Raw genomic sequence first — 26,446 nt, forward strand, 5'->3', positions numbered from 1 at the left:
AAACCATAACCTTGACTAGACGAACCTTTGTTGGCAAAGTAATGTCCCTGCTTAAGTTTATAGGAGCTCTTAAATGCATGGCGTGGTAAAGGAAGAGTCAATATCTAGGTATAAGAACCCAGCCAAGTGGGCAAGTATTCAAAACGAACCTAGTCCCAGTGAGGAACTTGAAACAAAAACATGAACTCAGGCAGAGAGACTAGACTAACATGGTGGAAATGGGCAGGCTGTTATTTGGTGAGCATGAGGGAACATGGAACACCACCAAGCACACTAGATGTTCAGGGTTAACGAAAATGAGGCTAATTCTAAAATCCAGCAACAACAAGGGTCTTTTGGCCCTGCTCACATTTAGGAGGCTCAGAATCTAGACTGGACTTAGGCTTCAGTACCTCCATGAAAGTGAAAGTCTCTCAGTCATCTCCAACTTTTTGTGACCCCATGAACTGTAGCCTGCCAGGCTCCTCTGTCTATGGAATTCTCCAGGCAAGAATACTAGAGTGTGTTACCATTCCCTTCTCCAGTGGATCTTCCTGACCCAGTGATTGAACCTAGGTCTCCTGCAATGAAGGCAGATTCTTTACCAGCTGAGCCACCAGGGATACCCATAGATAGCCCATAGACCATACCCCACGTTGCTGCTGCTGCTGCTAAGTTGCTTCAGTCGTGTCCGACTCTGTGTGACCCCATAGACGGCAGCCCCCCAGGCTCCCCCGTCCCTGGGATTCTCCAGGCAAGAACACTGGAGTGGGTTGCCATTTCCTTCTCCAATGCATGAAAGTGAAAGTGAAAGTGAAGTCGCTCAGTCGTGTCCAACTCTTAGCGACCCCATGGACTGCAGCCTACCAGGTTCCTCCGTCCATGGGATTTTCCAGGCAAGAGTACTAGAGTGGGGTGCCATTGCCTTCTCTGAGATCATACCCCATAGATAGTCCAAATAAAGGTATTTCTCTCCAAAAGATGATGTCAACAGGACATCATGAGATACACACTTTTGTAAACATAGACATCATGAGTGTGCATATGCACACATACATTTGTGCACATGTGATTTGGAAACCTCCAAGATCATTTTATGCTTTCATTCTCACTATTCAAACTGACTCCATGAATCACAGACACAAAGAACACCTTTTCTCGGATAAACACACCTCCACTCTTGTCCCCATCTAACTCAACCACTCTGTTTGTATAATTGCAGTTGCTCCCTTGTTCTCCTGGTGGCCCTTAAGAATTCCAAATTTGGCCATGCTCTTTTTAGGTGGATGTTGATTCCTATTAAAGAATGACTCTGTGCTGCAGTCCATGGGGTCTCAAAGAGTCAGACATGACTGAGTGACTGAACTGAACTGAACTGAAAGAATGATTCCTATTAAAAATGGGTGACCCAAACTTAAATGGGCCATGTAGAGAGAGAGCAAGCATGTAATTCTCTTGCTGTCCTTGACTCAGAGATTGGTAGGCTGACCTTGTTTGGAAAAGCCTGAAATTCTGCCAATAGCTCTAGCACATCCCTGGTTGGCAACTTTAAAGCAGGCACTTAGCAGGATTTTCATTTCACTTTACTTCTCAGCTATACATTCACTTGGCCTAGACTTGAGCTCAAAAGCCTCAAAAAAAATTTTCTCTTTAAAATCCAAACTTATGTTCAGAAGTTTACATAGAGCCATGAGGAAACTGATATAGGGAGATATGGTGACTTCCAATTCCAGCCATGCCAGTCATCTGGCATCAAAATATGCACCAGCTGTGAGTATCTGGCTCTTGCTAAGTCAGAGGGTGCTGGACAGCTGACAAGACACTGCTCTGAAACTGCTTTCAACCCCTTAATGTCTGCTCTGCCCCCTTATTTTCATATTTTGTTCCCCATGTTAAGTATATATCTTTAAATGAATACAAAATCCCATGAGTCTGTATGTAAGTCAGCACTGGGCTTTTGCAAGGCCTTTGAGATACTCAACTAACTTCACCATTGGACACGGCCCTCCTTTATCATCTGCCAGCCTCTTTTCTCTTAAATGGTTCTAGCAGTAATAACAAGTGATCATCATAATATATGGACCATAAAAAGAGGAGAAGGGAGTGAATGAATTTACAAGCAAAAGTCTCTCCTGGACTTGATCTTCTCCTCCAGAAGTCTGTGAATTCCCCATGGATTTCAACAGGAAATTGGCCTGCTAAGGGGTTATGGGTGATAGAGCCTTAACCAGGACTTATGAGCTACAGTTCCCAGTCCAGGAGCACTTTGCCCTTGTTCATTAGTGCTTATGAGGAAATAAAATACTTCTTTTAATTTTGCTTTTATTACATTTTTGTGAAAGGAAAAAAATATTTAAGTTTTTAGGGGATAAATATGTTTTCTTCCTTATTATTTATTCATATGCATATTAAATTTCATAAACTCAAGTTGCCAAATTTTAACCTGCTGATGAGGGTGAATCTCCAAGCTTTCCATATGTTCAACTGAGTCAAAAGATGCTCAGGCCTTGGACTGTGTTTCACATTCAAAAGCTGGCAGGAGTTACACGTACCCTTTACTTATGGTACTTCTTGTCTTCACACAACAGGGGAGGAAAGAGAGGGTCAGGTTTGAGGCACAAGCAAGTAATGTCAATAGGAAATTCTTCTCCCCCACTCTCACAGACCTTCTTATAGATTAGAACTGAGCCTTTTATTTAAACAAGAAATGCATTGATTGTTTCTAATTTCCAACTGCTTTTAGTGTGATTTTATAGGAATTCCATGTTGGAAATGAAAGGTGGTAGAGACAAAGGTACTTTCTCAAGCCGCGTTTTCACAGAACTTGAGCTTCTCATCCAAGGCAGATTAATTGATTTATAGTCCACACGGTGCTGGTAATACTAACAGGAAATATAAAGAGAGGAACTTGCATTATGTTTTGGGTCCAGGCAATTTGCATTAGGTAAAAGAAAATCATTTCCAGAATTGTCTGTCAGCCAAAGCACAGTTTTTAAATCATAAAACCAAGCCACAGATGCAAAGGTCACCCAACATAAAATTATGAGCATAACTAGGAGGAAAAAGCCCTTTATGTGTCAAGAACAGGAAGTGATTTTGTGTTTCTCTACAAAAATTTACAGTCAGCAGCTGAAGGTAGAAAAAGCAATAAATTATAACAATTAAATCCAAAGTAACTTGCTGTTTTCATTCAAGGTCAGAGCTTGATACAAAAGTCATGGTATAATATGAGATAGCAAATATGTGCTGGGTAAATTATATATGTACTTTTGATTTTTCATATTTATTTCTTGTGTACACATCCCATTAATGTCACTTATGAGAAAAGAAGGAAGGATTGAGAAAAGATCCATTGCTTGCCATGTGTTATCAACTGGCAAAGGTGAGTGGATCTATAAATAAGCCAACACTCATCAGTAGGTGTTAAAGAATAAACTCATTTCACACGCCCTCCGTTTCTGGTATTTCTCCTGCTGGAACCGCTACAATTCTCTTAACAGAAACTTCAGTTTGATCTCCTAGCATGTTCGAAGCACTGTCTGAAGTGCTTTTCATATGATGTCTCAAACCATGCTCCCAAAAGCCTTGTGAGGTAGATATGCACACCCTTGTTTTGTGAAAGCAGAATACCACTCAGTTGAAGGCCTTAAGAGAAAAAGGCCTTGATGAAAGTGAAAGAAGAGAGGGAAAAAGTTGGCCTAAAACTAAACATTCAGAAAACTAAAATCATGGCATCTGGTCCCATCAATTCATGGTAAATAGATGGGGAAACATTGTAAACAGTGTCAGACTTTATTTTGGGGGCTCCAAAATCACTGCAGATGGTGACTGCAGCCATGAAATTAAAAGATGCTTGCTCCTTGGAAGAAAAGTTATGACCAACCTAGACAGCTTATTAAAAAGCAGAGCCATTACTTTGCCTACAAAGGTCTGTCTAGTCACAGCAATGTTTTTTTCAGTAGTCATGTATGGATGTGAGAGTTGGACTATAAAGAAAGCTGAGCACCAAAGAATCGATGCTTGTGAACTGTGGTGTTGGAGAAGACTCTTGAGAGTCCGTTGGACTCCAAGGAGATCAAACAAGTCATTCCTAAAGGAAATCAGTCCTGAATATTCATTGGAAAGACTGATGCTGAAGCTGAAACTGTAATATTTTGGCCACCTGATGCAAAGAACTGATGCATTGGAAAAGACCTTGATGCTGGGAAAGATTGAAGGTGGGAGAAGGGGACGACAGAGGATGAGATGGTTGGATGGCATCACCACTTCAATGGACATGAAATTGAGCAAGCTCCAGGAGTTGGTGATGGACAGGGAAGCCTGGCATGCTGCAGTCCATGGGGTCTCAAAGAGTCAGAAACGACTGAGTGACTGAACTGAACTGAAGAGAAAAAAAACTGCCTCCCCCAAAGAATATGAAATTCTGCCAGCAGACTGCCTTTAATTTTTTAAATTAATTAATTAATTTTAATTGGAGGCTAATTACTTTACAATATTGTAGTGGTTTTTAAATTTGAATTGCAACTCTTTCATGAATCTATAGCCTGATGATCTACCCTGCAGATTTTGGACTTACCAAGCCTCCATGACTACATGAGCCAATTCCTTAAAATAAATCTCTTGATAGCTGGATAGATAGGTAGATATAGAGATAAAAATAAATACATTAATCTACATTTATCTATATATATTTATATCTAAATCCCAGATAATCACAATGGTGTGACCACTCACCTATAACCAGACATCCTGGAATGTGAAGTCAAGTGGGCCTTAGAAAGCATCACTACAAACAAAGCTAGTGGAGGTGATGGAATCCCAGCTGAGCTATTTCAAATCCTAAAAGATGATGCTGTGAAAGTGCTCCACTCAATATGCCAGCAAGTTTGGAAAACTCAGCAGTGGCCACAGGACTGGAAAAGGTCAGTTTTCATTCCAATCCCAAAGAAAGGCAATGCCAAAGAATGCTCAAACTACTGCACAGTTGCACTCACCTCACACGCTAGTAAAGTAATGCTCAAAATTCTCCAAGCCAGGCTTCAGCAGTACATGAACCGTGAACTTCCAGATGTTGAAGCTGGTTTTAGAAAAGGCAGAGGAACGAGAGATCGAATTGCCAACGTCCGCTGGATCATGGAAAAAGCAAGAGAGTTCCCGAAAAACATCTATTTCTGCTTTACTGACTATGCCAAAGCCTTTGACTATGTGGATCACAATAAACTGTGGAAAATTCTTCAAGAGATGGGAATACCAGACCACCTGACCTGCCTCTTGAGAAACCTATATGCAGGTCAGGAAGCAACAGTTAGAACTGGACATGGAACAACAGGTTCCAAATAGGAAAAGGATTTCGTCAAGGCTGTATATTGTCACCCTGCTTATTTAATTTATATGGAGAGTACATCATGAGAAATGCTGGGCTGGAAGAAGCACAAGCTGGAATCAAGATTCCCAGGAGAAACGTCAGTAACCTCAGATATGCAGATGACACCACCCTTATGGCAGAAAGTGAAGAGGAACTAAAAAGCCTCTTGATGAAAGTGAAAGTAGAGAGTGAAAAAGTTGGCTTAAAGCTCAACATTCAGAAAACGAAGATCATGGCATCTGGTCCCATCACTTCATGGGAAATAGACGGGGAAACAGTGGAAACAGTGGCTGACTTTATTTTTCTGGGCTCCAAAATCACTGTGGATGGTGATTGTAGCCATGTAATTAAAAGACGCTTACTCCTTGGAAGGAAAGTTATGACCAACCTAGATAGCATATTCAAAAGCAGAGACATTACTTTGCCAACAAAGGTCCGTCTAGTCAAGGCTATGGTTTTTCCAGTGGTCATGTATGGATGTGAGATTTGGACTGTGAAGAAAGCTGAGCACTAAAGAATTGATGCTTTTGAACTGTGGTATTGGAGAAGACTCTTGAGAGTCCCTTGGACTGCAAGGAGATCCAACCAGTCCATTGTAAAGGAGACCGGTCCTGGGTGTTCATTGGAAGGACTGATGCTAAAGCTGAAACTCCAGTACTTTGGCCACCTCATGCGAAGAGTTGACTCATTGGAAAAGACTCTGATGCTGGGAGGGATTGGGGGCAGGAGGAGAAGGGGATGACAGAGGATGAGATGGCTGGATGGTATCACTAACTCAATGGACGTGAGTCTGAGAAAACTCCAGGAGTTGGTGATGGACAGGGAGGCCTGGCATGCTGGGATTCACGGGTTCACAAAGAGTTGGACACGACTGAGCGACTGAACTGAACTGAAATCTCTATTGGCTTCCCAGGTAGCACAGTGATAAAGAATCCACCTGCCAATGCAGGGGACGCAGGAGACATGGGTTCGATCCCTGGGGTTGGGAAGATCTCCTGAAAGAGGATGTGGCAACTCACTCCAGTACTCATGGAATTTGCCTCAGAAATCCCATGGACAGCGGAGCCTGGCAGGCTACAGTCCACGGGTTCACAAAGAGTTGGACATAACTGAGCAATTGAGCATGCATGCACAGCTAAATCTCTATATCTAATCCTAGACACTAAAGTTTACCTATCTTTTAAATAAGAGAGCTGAGATAATTGAATTAAAGGAAAACCTGGCCTTATGGTTTCATGACATACAGAGAGGACTGTAGAGCTGACTAGAAGTTGGCAGTCAATCAATTCTGTCCCTGATACACGATCAAAATACATTAACTTTCTATTGCTATGTAAAAATTACCACGACTTGGTGAGTTCAAACAATACCCATTTATTTATTAGTTCACTGTTGTGTAATTCAAGAGTCTAGGCAGGCTTATCATCTAGGTTATCTGTTTAGGATCTCACTAGACCAAAATCAAGGTAGCAACAACTGGAAAATCAAGGTGAGCTGGGCTGGGCTCTTATCTGGAGGTTCTGGCAGAACCTCTCAGCTCATTCAAGTTGTTGGTAGAATTCAGTTTTCGGTAGCTATAGAACTGGCGTACCATTTTCTTACCGGCTGTTGGCCAGGGACCACTTTCAACTCCTAGAGGCCACTCTGAGATCCTTCCTACACAGCTCCTCCATATTCACATCAGCAGAAGAGTATCAAATCCTTTCTCATGCTTGAAATCTGTATGAATGACTTGCTCTTTTGTTACCAGATGGAAAAAAAAAAAAAAACAACTCTGCTTTTAAAGTACTCAAATGATCATGCTAGGCCAGCCTGCACAATTTCCTTATCTTAAGATCAACTGATTAATAACCTTAATTACACCTGCAAAACTCCTTTTGCCATGTAATAATATAACCACGGGAGTAACACTAGGTTACCAAAGCTCCAATATTTTAGCCACCTGATGCAAAGAGCCAACTCACTGGAAAAGACCCTGATGCTGGGAAAGATTGAGAGCAAGAGGAGAAGGGAGCAACAGAGGATGAGATGGTTAGATAGCATCACTGACTCAGTGGACATGAGTTTGAGCAAACTCTGGGAAATAGTGAAGAACAGGGAAGCTTGGTGTGCTGTATTTCATGTGGTCAGAAAGAGTTGTACACAACTTAGCAACTGAACAACAACAACACCGGGTGGGGATGGTAAAGGTCATGAACACTATCTTGGAACTCTGCCTTCTGTAAAGACATGCAGATTGTCAAAGAGAAATTATTCTGGCACTTATAACATAGTAAGGAAGACTTTATTCAAGATTATTGGAATAGGGGAGAGATTTCTGCAATAAAGGGGAGAAACTGGATTCAATTCTCAATACAGCAAAGTTAGTTGGGGATTTACAGTCAATGAGAATAGTGAAGAGATCAGTGGATGGAAAATTACTAAGTAACTTAATTAGATGTCAAAGTTAGGGAGAGTCTTACTAAACTGACTGAATAGGATTCTTGCTAAAGGCAGGCCAAAAACTTACGTATAGAGGGTAGAGGATGAGGAGCTTGGTCATACATAAAAGATAGGAGAAAAGGGCTTGATTAGATATCCAAGGTGAGGGTGTTCACAGTAAGCTGGCTTAGCAAGATTCTTTGCTAAAACTGGGATGGGCAGGCCAAGGTCAAGGCCTAATGGAGAAGAGGGATCAGAGGAACCTGACCAAAATTTGGTTAAGAAGGAAATCTTTGTCAAGACATCTGACTATCTTAACAAGCAGGCCAGCCTCTCCAAGGCTCAACGTGTAAGTAGGTAGAATAAGTGGTTATCCATGTAATGATACACAAGGGATTCCAATGAATTTCTCGTCAAAAATATCTCTTCTCTCCAGATGATTACATGGTACTATCCAAGGAAAGTGAAAATGAAGAAGACAAGAATATCAAAAGGGGAAGTTAGACAGTATCACAGGTAAATTTCCTCTTGGTCAATATGCCTGAACACAAGCCTGGTCATCTGTATGATGAATCATCTTTAATGACGTTTTATAACAGTTCTCTATTCTATGTCCAGGAGTTCTTTCTTATCTCCAATCATCATGCAGCTAAGAGGTCTCCTGCAAATCAGCACAACACCATACACACCAGGGACACTTGAATGTATTTTCATTACAACCCATTCTTTAAACCAGAAAAATTAAACACAACATAGAGAAAAAGGTTACCAATGCATACTCCATTACATCTTTATCAAGTTTAAGAATAACTGAAGAATTCAAACTAATATCTCAGAGCTGTGACACAGAGACAGAAATCGAGAACAGAGTAAAATGTCTAATGATACATTTCAGTTTGAAATATACCTTTCTTCCTTTAAGGTTTAAACATTTCCATGAAATTACCTACCTTTCATACATAAACATGGATGAAAATGGCAAGGCTGGAAGAGCTCTTAGAGATGACCTAGCTACTCAAACCCCTCAATATTCAGATGAAGACACTTGGCTTAATAGGGGGTTTAATCCTTCCATGTGGGAAATGACAATTTTTCATGCCTGATGACATTATTATAGAGAAATCTAGCTACAGAAGAGCTGTAATGTGAGCTCAGATTAACCTGTTTAACATGTGGAAGATGGCACTTACTGGACATGACTTTCTCACACCCATGTTACCTTCAGTCCTTACTGTTTTCTAAACCATTCCTCAAAGTTGAGGGCTTCCCTGCTAGTCCTCAGAAGTTAAAAATCTGCCTTGCAATACAGGAGACACTAATTCAATTTCCGATTTGGGAAGATCCCACATGCCATGGGGCAACTAAGCCCACGTGCCACAATTATGAAAGCCCATATGCCTTATTTAACGTCTATGCAGAGTACATCATGAGAAACGCTGGGCTGGAAGAAGCACAAGCTGGAATCAAGACTGCCGGGAGAACTATCAATAACCTCAGATATGCAGATGACACCACCCTTATGGCAGAAAATGAAGAAGAACTAAAGAGACTCTAGATGAAAGTGAAAGAGGAGAGTGAAAAAGTTGGCTTAAAGCTCAACATTCAGAAAACTAAGATCATGGCATCCAGTCCCATCACTTCATGGCAAATAGATGTGGAAACAGTGGAAACAGTGGCTGACTTTACTTTTCTGGGCTCCAGAATCACTGTGGATGGTGATTTCAGCCATGAAATTAAAAGACACTTACTCCTTGTAAGGAAAGTCATGACCAACCTAGACAGCATATTAAAAAGCAGAGACATTGCTTTGCCAACAAAGGCCCATCTAGTCAAGGCTATGGTTTTTCCAGTAGTCATGTATGGATGTGAGAGTTGGACTATAAAAAAAGCTGAGCACCCAAGAATTGATGCTTTTGAACTGTGGTGTTGGAGAAGACTCTTGAGCGTCCCTTGGACTGCCAGGAGATCCATCCAGTCCATCCTAAAGGAGATCAGTCCTGGGTGTTCATTGGAGGGACTGACGTTGAAGCTAAAACTCCAGTACTTTGGCCACCTGATGCAGAAAGCTGACTCCTTTGAAAAGACCCTGATGCTGGGAAAGATTGAGGGCAGGAGGAGAAGGGGACGACAGAGGATGAGATGGTTGGATTGCATCACGGACACAATTGACATGGGTTTGGGTGGACTCCGGGAGTTGGTGATGGACAGGGAGGCCTGGCGTACTGTGGTTCATGGGGTCACAAAGAGTCAGACACGACTGAGTGACTGAACTGAACTGATATGCCTTAAAGCCCATGCTCCTCAACAAGAAAAGCCACTGCAAAAAGCCACATAACCACAACTAGAGAGTAACCCCTACTTGTTTCAAGTAAAGAAAGCCCATGCACAGTTACAAGGACCCAGCACAATCAATTAAATAAAAAAAGTTGAAATGTCATCTCCTTTCTGTGTCTTACCCGAACCTGTCCCCTCCTACCTCATCACTATTTCCAGGCAGAAAATCTTGTTTCCTCTATTTTATCATTTAGCATATAATATTTTCATTAAATGTCTATATTTTTCTCAAGAGCAGCAATATTACCTTATTGAATTTTATACTATCCTCACCTAGCACAGTATCCTGTATAAGAGCTTAAGAATTTGTTTTGTGTAATTGAATTGATTTGGTCGGTTGGGTGGGTGGTTGGTATTCAGGTAAACTGACTGGATAGTTGGTAGATTGGCTCATTGGTAGGTTTTCCTCGGTGAAAGTATACTTCTTCAGTTCTTTTCAGGAAGTCTAACCAAATAAGGTCATTCATCCATTGCTCATGACTCTCTTATAGAAAACAGCTGTGAGGTCTTGAATAAGTTGGATCTGAATTCAAATCCTGATCACATCCCCCAAAGTATTCTCAAGAAACTTCAGCTGTGGCTGAATCCCTGGCAGTCACAGACTTAGCAACACTATCAACAAACTTTATCACTTTATTGAATATCTGAAGTCCAGCTATCATCTGTATGTAGATGCTGTTTAGAAACTGCCTCAATATGACAATGGACTTATAAGCCTTGTTTCATGGTATTCTTTGCTTCAAAATAGCATCATATTTGGAAGTACAGCTCCATTCCCAGTGCTAGGGAGAATTCCAAATTCCTTGAATTTTTGACTGCCCATACCACTTTACTAAAATATATACTTAACCACAGTCAGAATCCAAACCATGTAGCTGGTATTTTCTTTCAGTTCTGTGATGAGAAAGCCACACAGATCCCATTTGTCAACAGTCTACTAAATAAAAACAAAAGGTTTCATAGCAGTGCCTTTTAATATAAGACAGAATCCCTATATATGCTGAAAACAACTTTAGAATACTTTCAACTATGAAGCCATTGCTGTCAACTTGTGTTACAAGAGGGAACTTCAGGTTTTCAATTATATCAGTGCTCCAGGCTCCCACAGCATCCCACAATTGTTTAGTCTTAACACCTATCCTGTCAGAATGATTTTTTACCAACTTCACTTAACTCCCCCCAGCAGTTCCTCCCCTACTCCAAGATTGGAGCCAATTTAGCGATGCTTCTCAGTACTTTTCCACTATGAACTGTCACAGCCAAGTAACTGTCACAGCCACAAAGCCTTGCCCATAGATGTTTGTGGAGAGTGAGGGTGATGATGCTCTTTGTATTCCTATTTACAACATGTAGAGTAATGTAAACAGAAAGGCCTTGTCATTGCCTGGTTTTTCTTTCACTGTCAGGACCAGAGAAGGAAACAGTAATAAGTCTTCATGATTTTTCCAAGATTGGGCTCCACATTCACCCCTCAAGAGGTTCATTCTACCCCACAAAAAGGGATTTCTGGGACTTCCCTGGTGGTCCAGTGAGTAAGACTCTGCTTCCAATGCAGAGGGCCTGGGTTCAAGCCCTGGTCAGGGAACTAGAACCTATATGTCGCAACTAAGAGTTCACATGCTGCAACTGAAAAAATCCTGCATGCCACAACTAAAAATTCCACAAGCCACAGCTAAGACCCAGCCAAGCCAAATAAATTAATTAAAAATTTTTTGTTTGTTTTAGAAAAAAGAATTTCTTCCTAGAGGAAATACAAAAAGGAACCACAAACATAAGAGAGACCTTAAATAAGTCTTCTAGTCCAGTACATATCAAACTTTAATGTGAAAGCAAACGATCTGCCAAGCCTGTTACAATGCAGATCATGGATTTGGTAGGTCTAGGATAGGGCCTGAGTTTCTGCATTGTAAGCTCCCATGTAAGGCCAATATGGCTTGTCTACGGATCATACTTCAAGTAGGAAGCCGTCTACACTCTCCTGCAAAGGAGCCCAGGTTCATCACCACAGATGTATGTGACCTTTGCCAGCTTATTTGTTCTTTTACCCTGTTGGCTTCTTTTCTTTCTTTCTGCCATGCATTGATAGATTATTTATTTATTGTATGCTATTCTACTGTTTATCTATCATTGCTTCTCATTCATGTTGTCTGTGCTTTTTTTATGATCTTATCTTTATTGGAGGACAACAAATACCTTTATCCCAAAGAAATTGTTTTTTCTCCTTGAGTCTGTGGAATCATGTCCAGTCCCAAAATGCAACTAACTGTAATCCAAAACTCTGCCCAGGAGAACAATATTGCCGGTCCTCGAGGCACTCCAAGAACTACACAAAGGGCCTGCCTGTTGTGTCTCTAGAGCACACAATTCTCAGAGGAAGAATTCAAAATCTTTCTCCTGACTAAGCCTCCCAACTAGTACACAGTGAACTGATTTCCCAGTCCAGTTCCAACTTCAAGGGTTTTCAGTCTCCTTAAGCCAGCAAAACATTTTCCCTAAATTTCAGCATTTTGTCACCCAACAGTATTGCCTCTTATATCTAGATACATCACAAAGACTTGTCATGTGTTCTGAGATTTGTTTCAGAAAATTTTCAGGACTTAGGAGGAAGTGAAAACTCTCAGCCAGGAAGCATCCTCTATAGTTTCCTTTTCTTAAAATGCCAGGGTTTCATGAAAATTTCTGTAAAGACCCCTTTGAAGGAGGCATGACAGAGGTTCCTGTCTTAAGTTGTTGGAATCACACTCAGGGGGACCTGGCTCCAGAACATATTGAATGAAATTCCTCCCACTTTCATCAAGACAGGACTTCCAAAGGATTTTCAAAGAATGCCGTTTTCCCCAACTCCTTTATCTTTTCATGAAAGAGTCTACAAGTCAGTGACAATTATACTCCCATTATTACTCTCCATATTATTGAAAGAAAAAACCAATAACCTATTTTGACAAGCAGAGCCCACAGACTTTCAGATCAGTGCAAACCTAAGCTCCTATCATGGTGCTGTCACCTACCAGCAGCACGAACTATGCAAAAGAACTTACCTCACTGAGGCCTCACTGTCCTCATTAATTGCTGTGAGAATTAAATGCATGTGTAGGAATCATTGAGCCCAGCACCTGGCAGAGGGTCAGTGATCAATAAGGTCAGCAAGTATCTTCTCTGGATCTCTGGTTCTGTACTTGAAAACAAGGATGGTAGGTAGTTCTGCTGAATAAGATAAGATAGGGAGCTCCTACCTCCACACGGTTTTGGAGATTAAAGTGTCTTGATTTATGTATGTCAACATAATGTACTACTTTGAACATTGTATGGTGCATACTAAGTACTATATAAATGTTAAACATTTATTATTCCATTTTATACTGTTAGTAGTTATGATTAGTCAAATCTATGGTTTTTCCAGTAGTCATGCACCGATGGGAGAGTTGGACTATAGACAACGATGAGCACCAAAGAACTGATGCTTTTGAACTGCGGTGCTGGAGAAGACTCTTGAGAGTCCCTTGAACAGCAAGGAGATTCCCTGAATATTCATTGGAAGGACTGGCGCTGAAGCTGAAGTTTCAATACTTTGGCCACCTAGTCCGAAGAGTTGGGAAAGATTTAAGGCAGGAGGAGAAGAGGGCAACAGAGGATGAGATGGATGGATGGTATCACCAACTCAATGGACATGAGTTTGAGCAAACTCCAGGAGACAGTGAAAGACAGGGAAGCCTGGCCTGTTGCAGTCCATGAGGTCACAAAGAGTCAGACACGACTGACCAACTGAACAGCAACAACAACACTAACGATGATAATCACAGAACCCCTTGAGAACACAAAATGGTAATGGCTGACTCTATTAAGTGTCAGCTTCCCATGGAAGAGTATCTTTTGAGTTTTGAATCTAGTAGTTCTGGCTGGTTCTGTCTATAGAGAAGCATATACCCTAGTGCAGTGGCTCTCAACATTTCTACTTCAGAATCACCTATAAGGGTTGGTAAAACACTGCTGTCTGAGCCCCCCAACAGATCTCCTGAACCAGAATTCTCAGAGTGGCTCCAAAGCAGCCTCATTGGTGTTGAGAAGCACTGTGACTCTGACACACACCACATTTGGAGGAACATGGCCTTAGACCATCTTTCATGGGCCTTTCATGAGTTTTGACAGGCCATTATTCCATTACAAAAGCCCTCCAGACTTATACTCAAAGGGAAAACTAGTTTCTAAGAATGACTTAAAGGCACAAGAAATAGATGGAGAAGGCATAAGAAGGTACATACTATAGTGAGAAATGAAAAGGTCTGTAGTTATTTAAACCTGAAGCAAGAAACTCTAAGAGGGAACTTAATAATCTTCAAGAAGTAAATGAAGGAGGATGACATATAGCAACAAGAATGACTATTCTGGTTAGAACAAGACAAATAAATAAAAGTAATTGGTCTCGACATGCTACAAAAATCAATCAGAAGACATTTACCAACAAATTAAGGGATCTGCAATATATATATACACCATCTTTCCAAAAATCCAAAGTTTTTTGGCCAACTCAATGTAAGCTAATAACTTATCCAGCACTTAACATTTGCCAGACACTGTTCTAAGCACCTTAAATACTGACTGTTTAAATTTTTTAGCAATCCAATGATGCAGGCATCACCATTATCACCATCATCGCTATGAAGATGAAGAAACTAAGACATGTAGAAATCACACTAAGCAATATTGGAACTGAAATTTGAACCCAGAAGATGTCCTGCTCAAGGCCATTCTCTTAACCACTATTTTATACTTCATCTCATCCTAATAGTTTTGCAAAGGAAATGAAAAATAAAATGTCTCCAGGTTTCCTCTAAGCCAGTACAATTATTGTTGGGGCTTACATTTCTATCTCATCAATACCACTCAGAAGGGACTTCCCAGGTGGTCCAATGGCTCAGACTCCACACTCCCAATGCAGGGGGCCCAGGGTTCAATCCCTGATCAGGGAGCTAAATCCCAGCCACCACAACTGAAAGATCCTGCGTGCCACAAGTAAGACCTGGTGCAGCCAGATAAGTTAGTTAATTAAAAAAAATACTACTCAGGGACTTCCCTGGTGGTCCAGTGGTTAAGAATCCGCCTTGCAATGCAAGGAATGTGGGTTTGGTCCCTGGTAGGGGAACTAGGATCACACATACCATGGAGCGACTAAGCCCGTGGGCCACAACTAGAGAGTCTGTGCATTGCAATGAAAGATCCCACATGATCCAATGCAACTAAAGCCTAACACAGATGAATAAATACATAAATATTTTAAAAATACCACTCAAAAGCTAGGTTAGAAGCAAGAATGTAGAATTATATGCTACTTATCTATAAGATGTTGAAAAACTTTTTTCTGTGCTTTGATTTCGATTTGTGTAAAATGGGGTCAATATTTTTTAGGATGCTAAATATTCATGAGACATGGATGTGTAAGGCTGAATGGCATGTACAACCCAAAAGATACAGGGAGAATCCCATACAAGCTAGATATATGACTCTACTTCAGATCCTTGTTTCTCCCTAGAATGATGCATTTCCACATCATAATGAAGCTGTTTTACTGCCTTCACTTCTTGTATTAACTGTGGCAAATGTTACTACATGCACTATCTGTTTGATGTATATGGACTGCAAACTGATTGTAAATTAATCGTGGAAGTTCTTCTGGCGTTATCACAAGCTGTCACAATGGAGATTAAGTGGTTTGTAATGATGATTGCTCAGCAAATGGATTGATAGCAAGGGAACTCATCAACCTGGTCTATTATTAATAGAGCACACACTTTATAAAATCTGGATTGCTGATAAAAGAACAACAAAAGCCACTTTGGTGACAGAAGAATGTATTTAAAGCACTTGGACTGATAACTGTATCATGTTCTCGCCTAGCTCTTTCAAAATTTGAAAGCCTTTAGATAGTAATTAGTAGGACGGGGAAAATAATGCTGTGAGGTAAGGATTTTTCCCCTAAGAAATCTGTCAAAAAGTTCTCGATATTATAATGTCATTCAGTGCACTCCTGGGGAAAAAAGAGGGGAGCCGCTAAAGTGCCTGTATCAAACAGAGCTGTGCATTCTCAGGATGAACTTGTGAGCTGAAAGGGGGCCAGGTCCCAGTGGACAGTGTGATGCCCTCTCTTCTTTCCTGTGTTATTTGTGATGAAATAAATTGTGGTTATCAAAGTGCAATCTTTAATTTTGCTGTCCTGGACCTATGCACTGAAGTGTACTTTAATTAACCAGAAGAGTCAGAAAATGTTTTTCCAGTGAAGTGAACATCTACTGCCAAGGATGTGAATTTTTTATACCCATCCCAGATGATTCAGAAAGGCACTATGATTTGTGAACTACCACTGAATGCCATATACCAATGAATTCTCCATTTCTGAAGAGGGAAAATAAAATATACATCACTGAAATGACCCTGAATATAAATTTATTGTAACTTAATTATCTGTAGAATAAAACAAACTCTTGCCTTATTTCTGATAGACCATTGTCTTTTCCTTATCCACTACCATGAGTATAAAAGTAGGAAGAATAAATGGATCCCCCAGACTGATCCCAGGAGAATCTCACCAAGTTGCTTGCTTACAAAGACCCCTGGTAGCTACACAGCTTCCACCTGGATGTCCTAGCAGAACCTGCCACCAGCACCTTCCATGTCAAAATCTCCTGCTCCTCCCACTGTGCTCCCTCTCTGGGTTGATAAAAGGAGGGTAGTCTAAGTGGAGGGCTTCCCTGGTGGCTCAGCAATAAACAATCTGCCTGCCATTGCAGGAGATGTGGATTCTATTCCTTGGTCAGAAAGATCCCCCTGGAGGAGGGCATGACAACCCACTCCAGTATTCTTGCCTGGGAAACCCATGGACAGAGGAGCCGGGCGGGCTACAGCCCATGGGGTTGCAAAGAGTCAGACATGACTAAACAATAAGTCTCACTGGATAGTACTTGAAGAGGGACTGTTAAATAAAAATGATGTCATAACGGTCTGGAAACAGCCACTGGAGGCCAACAGAATGGAAGCTGCCGGGGGCGTGGGAGCCTGGGCTCCACTTGAGAGGGCTATAATGTTATTATAATGGCAAAAAAAGGGGGTTCCCTCAAAAATCCAACCTTCAGTCAAGGCGAGGAGATGCTAGAAGTGGTTAGAGAAAGTCTGAGATTATAAGGAAGCTGCTTCACCATGAAAAGGGAGTTCTCGGATGCAAAGAGGAAGGACTGAGAAGAGGGAAAGGGAGGTGGGCCAAGGTGGGGCTACTGCAGAGAAGAGCTGACAGAAGAGGTTGGGGATCCAAAAGAAGACTGTGACTCCTAGATATTGAGGCCCCCAAGAGTGAGATTGTGTCTCATGTCCCAGAGTGTATACAACACCCACTGGTAGGCACTCAGGAATGACCTGCTGTGTGTTGCTCAATTGACTCTCCAAGAAAAAATAAAAACCCCGATATGTGGTGTTTGCTGATTTCACAGTGTAAATATTCCCACCATGGCTGGTTTACGTTACCAATATCACGTCCCTAAAGGCAGAACTGGGAAGAGATGCACACAGCTAGTTCTTGCTGGAAGGTACAAGCTGGGTCCAGCACACCACTGGCATTCTAGAACCATTTCCTACATTCACAGATTAGCCTTAAGTCTGGGATTGGAAGACAGGGAGGAGGAATGCATTTTCCTCTAATTAATGACTGTTCATTTGTAGGATTCATCATGTTAATTAAACAAAAGCAGATCCTGGCTCTGTATATGCTTCTTGATAACTGAACACAGAATAAATATGATTGAATGAGCGTTGAGTGCTCAGTCATGTCCGATTCTTTGTGACTCCATGGACTATAGCCCACCTGGCTCCTCTGTCCATGGGATTTTCCAGGCAGGAATACTAGCATGGGTTGCCTTACCTTCCTTCAGGGGATCTTCCTGACCCAGGGATAGAACTCGCATCTCCTGAATCTCCTGCATTGGCAGACGCATTCCTTACCACTGAGCCCCCTGGGAAGCCCAAGTGCTGCAGATGTGATTGTTTCCCCCATCTATGCACTTGTCTCTCTCGTATATTTTCTCTTCTTTCAAGTAGAGAATGGCAGGGAACCTACAAGGTGCGGTGTCATGTCCATGCGCCTTCTATGTTTTTATCCCTGGCCACTGGTGGGTGAAGCACAGATGCCATCCTCAACGTTGACCATCGTGTAGACTGGAACTGAATCTTTCAGTTTTTCCCAGCCTGAGCTGTCTAGTGTTAAAATCACTATTGTACTAGTCTGTGTAACTATGGATGATTCTAGTTCAGCTCAGCAGACACCACAGATTAGGTGTGTAAGAAGCCAAGACCAGAGGAGTAAGCAAAGGAAGAAGACTGGCACTGGGCCAGTGCCAGCCACCAGAGAGAGGCAGGAACACAGGCTTGTGGAGGCATTATGCCAAGCAGAGAGATTTATACACCAAGAGATCGAGAAACGTCTAGTAGAAGGAATGGAACCAGGGTGAGGTGGGCAGTGGGGGGGCAGTGCACTTCCCTGGTCATCCAGTGCTTGGGACTCCAGGCCTCCACTGTGAGGGGCTCGGGTTCAGTCCCTGGTTGCACAGTGCGGCCAAAAAGTTAAAAATAGAAAATGAAAAAATAGTAAAAGAAGATTGGAACTGGACAAGAAGTTGAAGGCTTCCTGCGGCAGGGGAACTTTATATACTCTCTGCCCAAGGGAGGAATCTCAAAGCAGCGTGGGCCCTGCAAGGGAGGCAGATAAGACCACATCAGTGCAACACCACTGAGATGATGAGGGACGTTTGCACATCTGCTAAGGAGACTACAAGAGGGATATCGGTTCAGCTGGTCAACAGTAGTGCTTCTTTGCATTTCTCCACACTCCACGTGCAGGTTCCTGTCTGTTCTTCTCATGGTGAAAGTGAATGTGTTAATCACTCAGTCTTGTCCAACTCTTTGCAACCCCATGGACTGTAGCCCACCAGTCTCTTCTGTCCATGGGATTCTCCAGGCAAGAACACTGGAGTGGGTTGCCATTTCCTTCTCCAGGGGATCTTCCTGACCCAGGGATCGAACCAGCGTCTTCTGAATTGCAGGCAGATTCTTTACCGTCTGAGCCACCAGGGAAGCCCATTCTTCTCAGTAAACTGGGTAAAATGGTTGCTCTGTTTTTAAAAAGTGAAGACTCTGTTAGGACGATTAAAAAGCACATGTATGCCTGTGGCGGATTCATTTTGATATTTGGCAAAACTAATACAATTATGTAAAGTTTAAAAATAAAATAAAATTTAAAAAAAAAAAAGCAAAACTACAAACTGGGGGAAGTATTTGCAACACCATATCTGAAAAAGTTAACCACTTCAGTACTGGAGTCCCCAGTACTCTTAACCCAGTCTCCACCAATGGTGGTGTCTTCTGTAATTCTACAACAGCAACAAAATCAGGAAACTGACATCAGTACAATACTGTTAACTAGACTACAGACATTAAACAGAGTTCAGTTCAGTTCAGTCGCTCAGTCGTGTCCAACTCTTTGCGACCCCATAAATCGCAGCACGCCAGGCCTCCCTGTCCATCACCAACCCCCGGAGTTCATTCAGACTGACGTCCATCGAGTCGGTGATGCCATCCAGCCATCTCATCCTCTGTCGTCCCCTTCTCCTCCTGCCCCCAATCCCTCCCAGCATCAGAGTCTTTTCCAATGAGTCAACTCTTCGCATGAGGTGGCCAAAGTACTGGAGTTTCAGCTTTAGCATCATTCCTTCCAAAGAAATCCCAGGGCTGATCTCCTTCAGAATAGACCGGTTGGATCTCCTTGCAGTCCAACGGACTCTCAAGAGTCTTTTCCAACACCACAGTTCAAAAGCATCAATTCTTCAGCACTCAGCTTTCTTTACAGTCCAACTCTCAGATCCATACATGACCACTGGAAAAACCATAGCCTTGAGTAGATGGACCTTTGTTAGCAAAGCAATGTTTCTGCTTTTGAATATGCTAAGTTGGTCATAACTTTCCTTCCAAGAAGTGTCTTTTAATTTCATGGCTGCAATCACCATCTGCAGTGATTTTGGAGTCCAAAAATTAAAGTCTGACACTGTTTCCACATCTATTTCCCATGAAGTGATGGGACCGGATGCCGTGATCTTCATTTTCTTAATGTTGAGCTTTAAGCCAACTTTTTCACTCTCCATTTTCACTTTCATCAAGAGGCTTTTTGGTTCCTCTTCACTTTCTGCCATAAGGGTGGTGTCATCTGCATATCTGAGGTTATTGATATTTCTTCTGGCAATCTTGATTCCAGCTTGTGCTTCTTCCAGTCCAGCATTTCTCATGATGTACTCTGCATATAAATTAAATAAGCGGGATGGCAATATACAGCCTTGACGTGCTCCTTTTCCTATTTGGAACCAGTCTGTTGTTCCATGTCCAGTTCTAACTGTTGCTTCCTGACCTGCATACAGATTTCTCAAAAGGAGGTCACGTGGTCTGGTGTTTCCACCTCTTGAAGAATTTTCCACAGTTTCTTGTGATCCACACAGTCAAAGGCTTTGGCATAGTCAATAAAGCAGAAGTAGATGTTTTTCTGGAACTCTCTTGCTTTTTCCATGATCCAGCGGATGTTGGCAATTTGATCTCTGGTTCCTCTGCCTTTTCTAAAACCAGCTTGAACATCAGGAAGTTCACGGTTCACATATTGCTGAAGCCTGGCTTGGAGAATTTTGGGCATTACTTTACTAGCATGTGAGATGAGTGCAATTGTGTGGTAGTTTGAGCATTCTTAAACAGAGTAGATAAATACTATTAACATTCAACAATAAAAAGAAAATCCAATGTGAAATTGTACAAAAGAAATGAACAGATAATTCACCAAGAAGAAGCTATGGGTGGCAAATAAACACATGGGAAAATATGAAGACTGGCTAGGAGGGAAATGGACATTAAGGTATCATACCTACCTATCAGAACGGCTAAAATCAAAGAGAGTGACACCAAAAGTGGTGAGAATGTGAAGAAACTGGATCATTCATACGTTGCTGATGGGAATGTAAAATGGCATAGCCACTCTAGAAAGAGTATGGCAGTTTCTCATAAATCTATATATCCGTTTACCATTCAACCCAATGATTGCATTCGTTGGCATTTATCTCAGAGAAATGAAAACTCAGGTCAACTCAAAAACCTATACATGAATGTTCATGAAGCTTTATTCATAGTAGTTGAAAAATAGAAGCAACCAAAACATCCCTGATAGAAAGTCTATTACATATCCATAATGGAATACTACTTAGCAATAAAAAGGAATGAAATATTGATACATGCATTAGCTTGAATGGATCCCAAGTGCATCATTTTGACTGGAAAAAAAGCCAATTTCAAAAGGTTACATACTGTATGCTTGCATTTATATAACATCCTTGAAATGACAAAACCATAAAGCTGGAAGAGAGATTCATAGTTGTCAGGGGACAGAGACTGAAGCAGGAGACGAGCATGACTTTAAAGGGGACGCACAAGGGAGTTCTGTTAGAGTGAAAGAACAGTCCCATATCCTGCCTATGGTGGAGATTACACAAATTTATATACGGATCAAATGGCCTAGACCTATGCATACACACACACACAAACACACACACACACGTGCACATAAAAACTGGCAAGGATCTGAATAACATCTGTAGTCAACTGTATTGTACCAGTGGATGTCAATTTCTTGATTTTGATATTGTACTACAGTTATATAAGATATCACCATTGGGAGACTGAGTGAAGGGCTCAAAGGACTCTAGTACTACTTTTCCAACTTCCTATGAATCTATAATCATTTCAAAATAAAGAACTTAAAGAAATGCTGGCTGGTAGAGATATCATAGCAGACATGTTTGTTCACTGCCATGAAGGGCAAATTGTTGCAACCATTAGGCTATATATATATCGAGATTCCTACCATCATTCCTATTCTTTAATCCTATAGGACTATATCTGTAGGAGTCAATGAGGTATTTATTCAAAATACATGTTCAAGAGTGTTTACAGCACAATACCAAAGAGATGGAAACAACTGGACTATTTAACAACGGAGTTAAGGCTGAGAAAATGACACCTTATCCACAGGATGGGTCATTGTGTGGCCACTAAAAATCATTATTGTAAAGAACACTTGGTACATGTGGAAATGCCAAGTAATAATCTGGATGCACAGCCATATGAACACTGATATGCCAATTTAAAAATAATGACTAAAACTCTAGAGGAAAATACAGTATTCATAGGAACTAACTACAGGTGGTTGGAGGAGTGTGTTTATATGTGTGCATTTATACATATTAAAGTATGGTCTAGCTTACTATTACTCAGACTTTTCTGGGCTCTTGTTAAAATGCAGATTCTGATTCAGCAGGTCCAGAGCACAGCCTGAGATTCTGCATTTCTAACAAGCTCCCACACTATGCTGATACTGCAGGTCCATTATGGGAGCTCGGGCCTTGCTTAGCCAAACCCCAAACAATGACCAAATAGATTTTCTGAATAGAAAATGTGTTGTTCCATTTACAATTACTTTTAGTGACATACACCGCAGAAAAAAAAACCTACATCATGAATACCTTGTCACAAACCTATACCCACAGCAGATTCTGATTCATCAGCTCCTACAAACATCAACACAAAATTTAGAAAACGTCTCAGATTCTCAGAAATGACCAAAAAAAGCTGGAGGATTTTCAACCAACCAAACAACAAACAATAAACTTTCCAGTAATTCAGGTGGGAGAGCTATATCACTCCAAACCAAATTCCAAATAGATTGAAGAGACAAAGGAAAAATAGATAACGATTTTTAAATATATATATATATATGATAAACATAAAAAATATATATATATGAGTATTCTCTGACAGAATGAAAAACAATCCCTATGGGTAAATTCAGTAGAGGAATAATAGCTCACATTGAACACATCATGTACCAGGCACTGCACTAACTTTTTGTGTGCATTATCTCATTTAACCTTTCACATTAAAGCTAGGAAGTACAAAATATATATTCCCCACAAACCATAATTTAGGTAGTCCTGGTGGCTCAGATGGTAAAGAATCTGCCTGCAATGTGGGAGACTGGGTTCAATCCCTGGGTTGGAAAGATCCCCTGGAGGAGGGCATAGCAACTCACTCCAGTATTCTTGCCTGCAGAATCCCCATGGACAGAGGAGCCTGGCAGGCTACACTCCATGGGGTCACAAAAAGTTGGCCACGACTAAGCAACTAAGCACAGCACACCCATATTTTATAGGTAATGGAGCCAACTCATAGAAATATAAGGTAAGTAGTTGCCCGAGGTCACCAAGCTAACAGTTGGCAGAGTCCAATTTCCAACTCAAAGTTACACTCTCGATGAAAAAAAAAGTTACACCTCTTTGAGAAAAAGAGCCAGATATTGGCTGCATGCAAATCTTATACTTCAGCATGTCCAAGACCATAAACAATTAAAATGCAAATAATAAACTAAGGAAATGACTAATAACAAATGTAGAAGAGGTGATTATCCTTAATATATAAATAACAAATACAAATTGAAAAGGAAAACACTATGACCCCAACAGAAAGAGAGATCAAGGTAGAGCAATTCACAAAGAAGAAAATGTGTGTACAGGTGTGTGTGTGTGTGTGTGTGTGTAAAAGACTGGAAGGAAAGAGCCAAAGTATCAATAAGTATTTCTTTGTGGTGAAATTATTAAATCACTTTATGACTTTATATGTTTTGTCTACAATGAGCATATATTTATTTTATGATCAAGAAAAACAAAAGCTAGTCATATTGGCTCCAAACAAACTTGATCTCATAACAATTGCTAATCTTGTCCTCCACTGTCATCTGGAAGTTCACATTTGCATTTGACAAATTTCTCTGGGACAACATTCATTCATTCATCCATTCATTCATTCATCCAGCTAGTATACTTCTTGACCATATACTGAATACTAGTGTGTAGCCAGGCAATAAATAAGTAAAATACGCAGACATGGGCCTTGCATACAAAAAGCTACATTAGGAGACAGACTTTAAGCAAATTACATGACTAATTAAAGACCGATGGCAGTTAAGATCTCTTAAGCTAAGTCACTTCAGCTATTACAGATGGCTTCCCTGGTGGCTCAGATGGTAAAGTATCTGCCTGCAATGTGGGAGACCCAGGTTTGATCCCTGGGTCGGGAAGATCCCCTGGAGAAGGAAATGGCAACCCACTCCAGTACTCTTACTTGGAGAATTTCATGGACGGAGGAGCCTGGTAGGCTACAGTCCACGTGGTCGCAAAGAGTCGGACACAACTGAGCGACTTCACTCACTCACTCACTCACCTACATTCTACTTACTCCTTTCATCTATGTTGTTGTTTAGTCACTATCATGATCCCCATTCACCAGTTCAAAGTGAACTTGGATTCTCAGTCATCCTCTGAAAATGGTCCCACCCAGCCCTCTAAACATCTCCTAGCTGCCAAGTCATCTGCACGTGTCCCGGGACTTCATCAGACTTGACCTCCCTGCTATATCTGATTTTGTTGACCACTCGTCTGGAAACTTCACTTCACTCCTCACTTCATTCCCATGGCACCTCAGTTCTCTTTTCTTTCTTCCCATCTCTCTGACTCATTGTTCTAATTCTTCTTTGTTGGCTTATCTTCTTCTACCTTATCCTTAAATTCTGGAGCTTTGTTCCTGTTCTCAGCCCATGGCTCTTCTATTCTACCCATCTCCCTGTCCAGAGTGGTCCCATACATCTCTATGGCTTCAGCTACATCTGTATATCAGTGATTCTCAATCTTCATGGATAGCCCAGATATCATTCCTTAACTTTAGATATGCATTTCTGCATTAGTCAAGATGCAATAGGTTACAATTTGGTTTAAACAATTCAAAACCTCAGTGGTTTCACAAATGTTGATTTCCTATGGACACTGTAACATACATCTGGATAACATTCCAAAGCTCTGTCCTCCAAGTGTTCAGAGTGATGGAAATGCCGTTATCTGGACCTACACATGATGGGACTTCCCTGATAGCTCAGTTGGTAAAGAATCTGCCTGCAATGCAGGAGACCCTGGTTCAATTCCTGGGTCAGAAATCTACTAGATAAAGAACAGGCTACCCACTCCAGTATTATTGGGCTTCCCTTGTGTCTCAGCTGGTAAAGAATCTACCTGCAATGTGGGAGACCTGGGTTCGATCCCTGAGTTGGGAAGATCCCCTGGAAAAGGGAAAGGCTTTTCCATTTATTCTGAATAAAGGCTATTCCCTTTATTCTCCAGTATTCTGGCCTGGAGAATTCCATGGACTATTTTCTCAGTCGTGTCCGACTCTTTGTGACCCCATGGGCTATAGCCAGGTTCTTCCATCCATGGGATTTTCCAGGCAAGAATACTGGAGTGGTTTGCCATTTCCTTCTCCAGGGGATCTTCCCAATCCAGGGATCGAACCTGGGTCTCTGGCATTGCAGGCAGACTCTTTACTGTCTGAGATACCTGGGAAGCTTCATATAGTCCATGGGGTCTCAAAAAGTTGGACACAAGTGAGCGACTTTCACCTTCACTTTACATGTGATAGGAGACTCAGTCTGCTTGGTCAATGCAACAGGGGAAGAGAGACTGGAGAGTTATGCTGCTAAATCAATACTTTGGCCCAGAAGCAACTCACATTATTACCACTCATAGCCTGTTGGTTAGAAATTGTCACAACACCCCATCTAACTTCAAATGGAATCCTCCAATGTGCTGGTAAGAACAGGCAAACTGGATATGGGTGAGGACTACAAGCCTCTATCAAAATATCCAACAGAGTACTAGACAGCTCTGTGTAACTATGATGTAGGCACATAAAATTGAGAATGTCCAAAACAGAACTCTTGCCTCTAGCACTGCCCTAGATTCATAAATATTCTCTCTGCCTCCCGTCTTGCCCTTTTCCTATGAAACCAATATACTCTCCACCTTACATCTTTCCTGAACACAAATGTGATTGTGTCACTCTCATAGCTAAAACACTTTTCAGTGGCTCCATGTTGCTCAAGATGTGGCACTGAGGCTGTTCACAATCTGGCCTTCATCACCTCTCCAGTCTCACTTCTGTCCCCTTTCTCATGAGCACCATCCCAAACTCCTGGCAATTCCTTGACTGCACCATACTGTCTCATACTCCACACACCTTTCTCATGCTAGGTTGCCACTCCTTCGACCATCCTTTCTACCATCTCACTCCTTCTTACCTTTTAAAATTTATCTTAGTCATCCCCTCCTTCATGAAGTCATCCCTAAAACCCTGCAATCACTCCATTTATGGAGGAAATAGATCCATTGTGCCAAAGCAATG

Source organism: Bos indicus x Bos taurus, chromosome X (assembly GCF_003369695.1).
Source record: "Bos indicus x Bos taurus breed Angus x Brahman F1 hybrid chromosome X, Bos_hybrid_MaternalHap_v2.0, whole genome shotgun sequence".
Taxonomy (NCBI): domain Eukaryota; kingdom Metazoa; phylum Chordata; class Mammalia; order Artiodactyla; family Bovidae; genus Bos; species Bos indicus x Bos taurus.